Source organism: Pyxicephalus adspersus, chromosome 6, assembly GCF_032062135.1.
Source record: "Pyxicephalus adspersus chromosome 6, UCB_Pads_2.0, whole genome shotgun sequence".
In the NCBI taxonomy this organism is placed as follows: domain Eukaryota; kingdom Metazoa; phylum Chordata; class Amphibia; order Anura; family Pyxicephalidae; genus Pyxicephalus; species Pyxicephalus adspersus.
In genome coordinates this window covers 58,925,110-58,935,388 of record NC_092863.1, presented here as the reverse complement: position 1 = coordinate 58,935,388, position 10,279 = coordinate 58,925,110, and positions in this window count along the sequence as shown.

Sequence of the window (10,279 nt, the reverse complement as noted above, 5' to 3'; positions counted from 1 at the left end):
ATTACCACAATGTAACATGTTCTTTCTGCTGTTCCAATGCTAGGAATATTAAATTTAAGGGGACATTGGCAAAGAAATGAAGAATTAAAGAAAAAACACAAATGAGTTCTTAACTTTTATGTAGCTTGAGTATTGAACTATAAAAAGTACAGTTGAGCCCTAAACTAATGTTTATTAAGATTTTCCAGTGTTCCTTTTCTTGCTCCTCTGTGTTTCCACTGTTGTATTGTATCTACAGACTTGGAGAGTCTCTCTTCCCTGTGGCTTTGTTGATATTACATGCCATTCAGCTATGTGCTTTCATTAGCAAATCCTGCAAAAAAACAAAACCAGTTATAAAGGGAATAGTGTATGAAAAGTGTGAAATAGTGTATGAAAATTTTATTCCTCCTTGCAACCAATCAGAATTTTTTTTTGTAAACCTGGATTGTAACAATAACCATTGAAAGATTAGTTTTTATGGCTAGCAAGACACTTTCCTGAAGGGCACATTCATACATCATCGTGCATTGTTTTCCTTACTTGGATTCTGAGAGAATCATGAACAGTATAGCTTGTAATGTGCACATATTGGGTCTCATAATATATACACATAAGTAGGTGAGGGGGGGGGGGGGAGAATGGAAACTACCTGCCCTTGAGAAGGTTGTCTGAGAAAATGTATTGCATGCCTACCCCAGAAAATATTAGAATAGAGAATGAAGACAAGAAAGGCTGGGGTTTTTAGGCAAAATGTGAAATATACAGATATCTCTTTAAAGTTACAGATATGCACAAGATGTATAAGCCTCATTTACAATCTTCTGCTATACTGATTGTCTTTGTCACCAGAATACCATCATTGTGAATATATAGCTTCCCTGCACATTCATTTATGTAGATATTTACACAATTTTCTTGCTAGTGTTCATTATATTGTATTATGCCTCCTAATACTTACCTGACATTGAATTATTTGAACCCATATGCATGTTATTTTTGTATACAGTTACAGTCTGCGGTCCACAAGTCCCCTGAAGAAGGCGAAGCGCGTCGGGACACGACACACAATTATTCAAATGTAAAATTGACATCAGTCAGTGATCTTTCCTGTCTAGTAAATTAGTCCCAACATATCCCCCTTGCAGTCTTGCATAGGAGTTGGGACCCCTTGATTTTATGATATGAATATGTATTGAATGTTTGTTATGTGATTACTAATATAACTGACCACATAATACAGTTCTCACATTTTGCCTACAAGCCCCAGCCTTTTTTGTTCTCTATACATATACACATAAACGTAACTTTTTGAAATGAGGGATCAAAGGATTTGTTTCTGAAAATAGTTTCCCCTAGTCTTCTTTTTTACCTCTACATGAAGCTAGGCAGCTTTCTGTATCACAATACAGCCAGACCTAGGAAACCGTCTATAGTTTGCTAAGAATTAGAGTCAAGGCACAATAAAGAATGCAAACCAGCTAACTCAGAGGTGGCAGCCCCAAATCTGCTGGAGTCTGCAAGCACACAGTTAAAGGTGCAGGCTCCTTGTTTTACTAGTCTAATTGCAATGTGTACATAAGCTTTTTGAGATAATTGCATATCTGCCGATGATCTGTAAAAATATTTGTCATAAATATCCAAAGAAATCACCACCTAGTCTTGGCTATGTATAAGCACAGACGTACGGAGTCGAATAGTAAATCCAGTCCTATTTATTGGTAGAGATGATAAAGGAGGTGGGAAAAAAAATCATTTTTTTGTAAATCATGTGTAAGTTGTTGTAAATTCATGAAATTAAAATCCCCAATCAGCAGGAAGGTGGGTTCTATCAGCAGTACAGTGGATTAATGTAAACGGGTTTCGCTTGTCAAATTAGAAAACTTTCAAGCCTAGCTTCCCAGTTGTGTTACTATTATTTATCCCTAATTTTTTTATTTTATTTCCTCACAGTATTATTTAGTTGTTTCCATATTGTTAAAATAAATCTCCACCTTTCAATTGGTGTCCGAATTGTCCGTTTTGTATGCTTCAGATTCCACTTGGTAACAGTGCAGTAAACTTTATAGTTCAAAAGCTTCTTGCTAAAATGGACATAATGTGTTTGTATGATTATGGAAGGGTTTGTGAGCTTCACTGGAGCTGTGTGAATGAAACATATAATTATGTGTTTTCAACAAATGCTTTCAAATTAAGGAGTTTTTAGAAACATGACACAAAATTATTTTTAGTTACAATCAATTAGACAAGTCAAATGTTAAGACAATTCTGTGTTTTTAGAGGTTCAAAATTAGTTCATATGCACGTGTACGTGTGTGTGTATAATATGTATAATATATATGTGTATATTACAATTTACGGTACTTGATCTGCATTTTGCTGTATTGCATGTATATAACATTTGCATATGTTTTACCAGGAACACCACTATGTCATGATCATGAAGCAGGAGCTGAGAAAATGAAATTGTGAGAGAGCTCTTATTTGTAGGTAGCTAACAAAAAAAATTACCAAACCAATTTTAATATTAAAGTTAATCCTTATGGAGAAGCAAGTCCTCCTAGTCAACCCCTATCCTGTATTTTTTTTTTTTTTAAAGCTCCTGTGGTATTTTTGCACAGTAAGATTGTTTACTGACCCTTTCTACCAATTCCTATTTTTTGCAGGAGAATTCCTTATTTAGACCAACAATATTATTACACAAGTACGGATCCAGTTTAAAAATAGCTGAAGTGTAAATAAATAGCATATTGCAAATGTAATTCAGATTGAAGTTCAGAACAGAGTACTGGTAAACATATGGGTTACAGACTATAGATACCAGTGCATGTCAAGCATGTAATAAAAAAGGCCAATTAACAATCTGCATATCGGTAAAAAAAGACTTTGTTAATATTTACTGCAAAAAGGGTAAATTTTTCAAGTATTTTTCTACAAAGCACAAATGAAAAGCTGGCCAACCATGCAGAATAAATCCTATGGTTTAGTCTAAATCACGGTTGTGAAGAGGAGCAGTTACCAAACCACAATTCATTGCATGTAGCTATTTATATTGAAGCCCTAGTCAAAATCCTGTATAACATGATTCCCGGTTGGGTGCTTGCTGCTACCAGTGACCTGGATAGATTTTCCCATACCTTACCTACCACAGGCAGGACTGGTTACTTTGTTTAAAGCAGTGTTCGCCAACCGGTGGTCTGCGGCTCTGTGGTGGGCGGGTTGTGTCTTTGGATGGAGTCTCAGGTCTGAGCCTGTGATGGGATTTTAGGAGGGTTCTGGCATCATGACATCACTCTGGGGGAAGTTTCTTCCCCTTTGAGTGACACACGGCTCCCCAGGCATGTGTGGTTCGGAGTTCGTGCATTTAGTGGTCCGTAGGTCCGAAAAGGTTGGCAACCACTAGTTTAAAGCATTACATATTTCCTATAGCAAATCCACAGGATAGGGAGACATTATAATGCTAGGTCTACATGGAGAATATGCTCAACGATGGGGATAATATATATATATATATATATATATATATAATATATATATATATATATATATATATAAATAATGATGTTAACAACAGAGTGAAGTATCAAATTTTCATGCACTAAAAAGATGATGTTATAATAGCACCTTAGCCATGCCAAATGTCCTGTTATTGTAGTCTGTGAGGAAGATGTGTGGCTTCCTTTTTTAAAGGTCCTGAAAACAACTAGTGTATTTCCTCTGGACGTCTGGTAGTGTTCCTCTATAAAGAAGTGAATGGCTCTTAGCCAGGATCTGATTAAACTACTATCCCTAGTGTACTGTACAACCCATCACAAGAGCAGCCTGTCCTGAATGTTCCATTGTAGTTGGTCCCCTCCTCTTTAGCAGGGTGTTATCTGACACTGTGCCTTGGTTCCTTTCTTTTCCATGGTATAAAAAAAACTGCCTGTAAGAGAGGAATGTGGCCTTTTTCTCTCTTGTCTAGGTACAAAACATGGGTTGGCCTACAGAGATCTCACAGTTCTCAACTTTACAGGCCTTTAACCCTTAAGCCACTGTTTGTCAAATGTAATGAATGCTGTCATGGGAAACCCCTGTAAGTTATAGACTTGAAAAGGTTATTTCGAATATAGGGTAGTATACCGGACATGCTGAATAAACAAATATTAAGGGCAAGGATTTGTTTACTGATCTTCAATTCACTTGTACTTTGTTGCTAGATAAACAGCCACAGATAATTAAATGTGTGAAAAAAGCAATTTCCATATTTGCTTACCAATTACTAAGTATTAAACTAAAACAAAGGTATGAGTAGTAGGGATGAGGTTCAGATTTGTCTTAATGAATCCAAGGGTTTTAAAATGTGTGGTCCAGGCTTTATGATGATAGCCTCCTAACTATAAAGTGAGGTATGCAGAACATCCATATTCTGTTCTATAATGTTTTTTGTTTTGTTTTTTTAATAAATATTTACCTATGTTTTGCACTGAGCATATTTTATATTCATTTTTTTATTGAATGCCCAGCCCGGAAGTCTGGAGAGCATTCTGTTGGTCGTGTGCTCCCCCTTTGGAGGGAGTCTTCGGGAGACCTTCCAGCATAGTATCCCAGCTTACACTTACCTGCATAGGACAGCCAAGGTGTGCATTGTATGGCATACCAGTGGTAGCTGGGTGGGCTTAGTACCTAGCCCATGTCAGGAGCATTATGCCCTGGGGGGTCGGGGAAATGGATGGAGGGATCACAATAGCACTGCAGTGCATGTTATTTTGCACATTCACTGTTATCGAGCACCAGGGATTTTGTACTAAGGATCATGATTATTGGGCATCTAAAATAGAAACAAAAATACCATACTCCTAATGATTTTTTTTTAACTAGCCTATTCACCTGAAGACAACCAGATTTTGCATCACATAGATTTCAGTGGCCTTTGTGTCTAAATTGAGTGGACACTTCCACTCCTTCAAAAATGTAAAAGAATCTCCAATCTGAGGACAATAATATTTCTTTGATAGTGAAGGAGATTAACACTGGCTTGTTATTGCTGAAACTGTTGGAAACACAAAAAAAAATAACAGGGTTAACGACTTTAAAGGGGGAAAGGTGGATGATAGGTACAATGGAAGGAACTTGTGGCTTGCTGGAGTCCTTTCCCAGAAAAAGAGAGAGAAAACACGTAGAATTGGGTATACCAAACGAGGAGTGTGGCCCAAGAGTACAGAAATTCATCTAGGGAGCCACAGGGAAAAGTGTTTGCAGAGAAAAATCTGGAAAAGAAACCCCTGCTTAGCTGTATTGTAGTTGCCACACAAGAAGTCTGTTTTGTGACCACCACCCCATAAACCACAGGTTACAGCCAATCCAGTTGTAAAGTAACTCATACCTGTTGTCTTTTGGTATTAGTCAGTTCAGGCAGACAATTTTTCCCATGTGAACAGAAAACTGGCCATGTACTGTATATATTGCTAATGAGAAGATCTTTTGTTTCCTTTTCTGTGTTCAAATAATAAATGACCCCATAAGGGAGTTCAATACAAAACATCTTGGGCCTGTGTCTGACAAAAGAGCTTATGGCCTATTTGTATTGTAAACACACGGTGAAAACATCTCCCATAACAAATTCTGATCATGAGGAGCCAGTAACACTGTAAGCAGGTCCCGACCTGTCAGAGGATGAACAAACATCCATTACCAGTTGGTTTGCATTGATTCGCGTTACACAACCACACTAAGCAAAGTTACTTATGCACAAGCACACAGTCACTAAGCAGAAACATGTTAAGAGGCGAATTGTAAACGTGTCTGCCTATTGCTCATTCCTATATTATCCATCTTTGGTCTTGTATCTCGGAGACTAGCACATAAACCTTCTTCAAAAATAAATGCACACAGTTATTTATAGTAATTTGTGATAGTGTAAGATCATTGTAAATTGAATTGTTACCATTTTTTAATTAGCCAGATGAAACAAAGAAAGAGATATGAAATATTTGCTTTTATGATGTAATTATTTAGTTTTGTGCAATAAAATGATTACATATTTATCTTTGACCCACTGGAGTTCATAACTGCATTTCCAACTGGCACATGAACCCAAAGAGGCTGCAATGTATGCTGATATTTTCCAAAGAAATAAATGCCATTTATATTTACAGCCCTGTTTTAACACAGTTAAGTTGTCCATAGTCATAGGAGGACCATTGGGATATGAGCATATACATGCATGTTTGTATGTGGCAGTACATTTATTTTTATGCATAATATTCAGACACTCCAGGGATCAGCTAGCTGTTGCCCTAGGAACATGACAATTTCTGGAAGACTGAAATGTATGTCATCTTACTATATCCTAAGTATTTGGTGGGGGATGTCAAAATGTACTTTGTCTTTTTGTAAAAGTAAGACCATTTGTTTGTCGGGTAAAATAACCTTTGCACACCACAGAAATATTAAGAAGAAATTAGCTCTTGACCTAACAAGACCTTAATAGACACTAATGAGTGGTTTCTAAAATGACAAGGTTACCCCGTTTTAATATGCAGTCAAGAAACTTATATGTGCAATGTGTTCAGGCCATAAGCATTTGATGCCCAAAATAAATGTTTGTTAATGCTTTGAGACAATCCCTATCATGTATGCCTAGAATATTGTCTGCCAATTAGAACTGCCAACAGAAAGTCACTGCTGGAAAAGATTTCCGGTATGGAACAGGTGGCTTCATCAATTCAGTAGCTCACATAAATGTATTATCCTTTATTTAGAGTTCCAAGTGTGCTTACCTGGGTTCCAAATCAAATACTTGTAAGGTACCAGTAGTAGGTCAGCTCACCCCAGAGCCTACCCCTAGGCTTTTGTGTGAAGGATCCAAGGATACAGTATGTCCTCCTAAGATTCATAGCCTTTGAGCATAGCGTTACCAGCAAGTGTAAGCCATCGCTGTAAAGGGAAGGTTCCCTCTAAGCAAAATTCTACCAGCATTATCCTGAACTCGTCTGGGACTCCCTCTAATAGGCCTAATTACATACAGAACTAAGCAATTGATGAAAGCAGTCTCTCCTTATATTAAATTTTTTTGTAACTCTATGACTTGTGAGTTGATGTAAAATCAGAACATCAACATGGTTTAAAACTGTTTAAGTGTCACACTGTCAAGGCCCCATTTTTCCTTAGGCATTTATGCTCCATGCTTTTAGTATTAGAGATTTAGATATTGTTGTTACATTGTGTATTTAGTGCTTTTACAGTGAATTTGTAGGCCTGAAAGTTCTATGCATAGATTTCTGCACCCCCAGACCAATAACCCTACCCTAATATTAAGTCATTTATCTGTGTATATAGCTGTTTTCTGGTGTTCAGCTGTCTGTACAACTTCAGGACTAGTGTTGGTCGAATAGCTCACTATTCGATTTGTCAGCTATTCGCTCGAATAGAGCAAAATTAGTCGGGTGGTCGAATGTCAAAGTCGAACACCATTAAAGTCAATGGGAGCACTGTGTAGAGCTTCTACAGCCTCCAAACAGATGTAAAAAGATACATTGTAAAAGGATACATGAAAAGATACATTGTAAAAGGATACATAAAAAGATACATTATAAAAAGATACATAACACTATTACATACCCCTGTACTTTACATGAAGATTAAAGAGCACCTGTCACATCAATATTAGGCTAAAGCTAGGTACACACTTCCAATAATTAGTGTTAGAAAATGAACGATTATGACCGATCAACGATTATGCGCGAATATACTTGAACAATCATATTGTGCACAATTCTGTACATGCTGTAACAATATGATCGTTCATATATAATCCACCAACAGTGTCCATACGCTAGATACAATTGTTTGAACGATGGAGGGAGGGACATGTAAAGGAGAAAGTGTACCGCAGAAACATGCACAATCACTGAACGACACGATACTGTACACACGATAGATAGTGAAAGATCGTTGGCCAATCAGATCCACCGTGGGGGTCGTTCATTTCCAACGACAATCCTTGTTCGTCTGCGTCCTTGGTCACTTCGGTTGTTCATCGGTCGTTCGCCGGTCGTTCCTAACGATAATTATTGGACGTGTCTTAACAGCTTTAATCTACACGGACTGTTTCCCCAGCGTTTAACCTGAGGCTTTTTAAAGCCCGTGTTTGAAGTCCCCATGCATTCCCATGGGCTAATCTACACCAGGATGTTTCCTTCAGGCACGTTTTTGAGCGTTATCTTAAACGTTGCTTGCAACATTTAAAAAATTAAAACGCTGGATAAACGCGGGAAAACGCTTCCATTGAACTCAATGGAGGCTTTTTCAAGCGTTTTTAAGCTTTTATGAAAGCTTCCATTGAAAACAATGGGGGCTTTTATAAAGCATTTTTTGCAGGACTTTAATAAGGAGACTCCCAGATCTCCACCGCCCCACCCTGGGGAATGAGTACAGGGGTATATAGAACCCCTTACTCATTCCCTGAAAGGGTTAAAATATAAGTAAAAAATAGGACAAGGCTTTAATGTTAAATTATTTTATTAATGTGTGTGTGTGTGTGTGTGTAATTTAAGTTTTTTTTTTTTTACAGGTTATTCCAATGAAAGGAGGATTTCCAGGGTTGCAATGGACACAGCCCTGGAAATCCTCCTGACAGTGAGGGATCGCAGTGCACTAGGGGTTAAATGAGGACAAGCCTCTCCATTCACCCCTAGTGCTCTGGCCGAGGTGCCCATTCATCTCTAGTGCTCTGTGATTAGCTGAGAAATAGGAAACCCTGATGATAGCTCAAGCATCATCAGGATTTCTCTTTCCTCATCAGGGGAGGAGAGCTGTCAGCATAGTAAAGCTCCGCTGATTGCTCTGCTCCCTGATTGGCTGAGGAAAGGGAAATCCTGATGATGCTTGAGCTGTCATCAGGGTTTCCTATTTCCCAGCCAATTACAGAGCAGTAGAGGTGATGAATGGAAATACGTATCTCCATTCAACCTCTATTGCCCTGGTAATTCTTGCGGTTACAGCTAATTGAAGGCACGTGCTTTCAATTAGCTGTGACCGCAAAGTTCACACGGTCCGGGAATCCCACAATGACATTATGATTCATAATGTCATTGTCAGATAACCTGTAAAAAATTAAAAAAAAAACAAGTTAAAACAAACACATACAAATTAAAATAATTTAGGATTAATTTTTTTTTTTTTTTTTTGAAAACTTTTTTTCCCCCGAATTTTTGCTGTCGAATCCCATGTTTTTCGGGTCAGGTCTATCCGAATTCGAACAGCCATATTCGGGTCGAACATAAGGACAACCTGAATTCGAGCATCAACACTATTCAGAACCACTTGAAAACTGCAGTGGACCATGGAATGGAAAAGACTTTGCAACTGCTCTAACTCCTTTTCATGATAATCAGAGGGCTTGGCAGGTCCTTCTCATTTTGTAAGCCGTAAAATGCTAGGAAATTGTTTTGCTTAATTACTTGTCTAAATTACCCCAAGGGGAAAAGAAAACATATAAAGATTCTTTGTATATAAACAGTATATACGTTTTACACTGTTGAAATGTTCTTTTACAGGTGGAACAATACTGGCAGCTGATCTGATGTTTCTTAACCACAAGTAGGACAGATATTGTGAAAATCAATATAATAAAGTATAATGGACTGTTGTGGCTTTGTTAAATAGCAACAGGAAGTAAGGGTGTATTGTTTATTATGCCAAGACAGTGTACAAGATGTTAATGTACTATTGTAACAATAGGAATTATGGTATTTTCTTGTTTTTTTTTTACCAGGGTTCCCCATGCTATCTAGACAATATCAAGTTGCTTTAGTCATTTGGTGATCTATTTAGGTATTTCCAATTATATCTAAGTAACTTTTGTTTGAGGATGGGGGAGAGCTAGCCCATATTCTAGGTAGGAAATACCAGTTTTGTTTGTGAGGTTCTAACCAGCCAGACTTCTAGATTATTTAGATGTTTCTTAACTTTACCAATTGTAAAGTGAGGAGTGGGCACAGGAGTCTATACATTTCAGAGACCACTGTGTGGGATTCATAGCTTACTATGTAGTCCTGCCTTTCTCAATCTTCTTTTTTTTTTATATATATTTTATATCTATAATATATATATATATATATATGTGTGTGTTTGTTTTATATAGACCATATATATTAAAATCTGTACTATTTAAATATCCCAATATTATAATATACTATATCTTATACCTTATATCCAATCTCAAACTTACAGTTAGGTCCATAAATATTTGGACAGAGACATCTTTTTTCTAATTTTGATTCTGTACATTACCATAAATAATTTTAAATGAAACAAC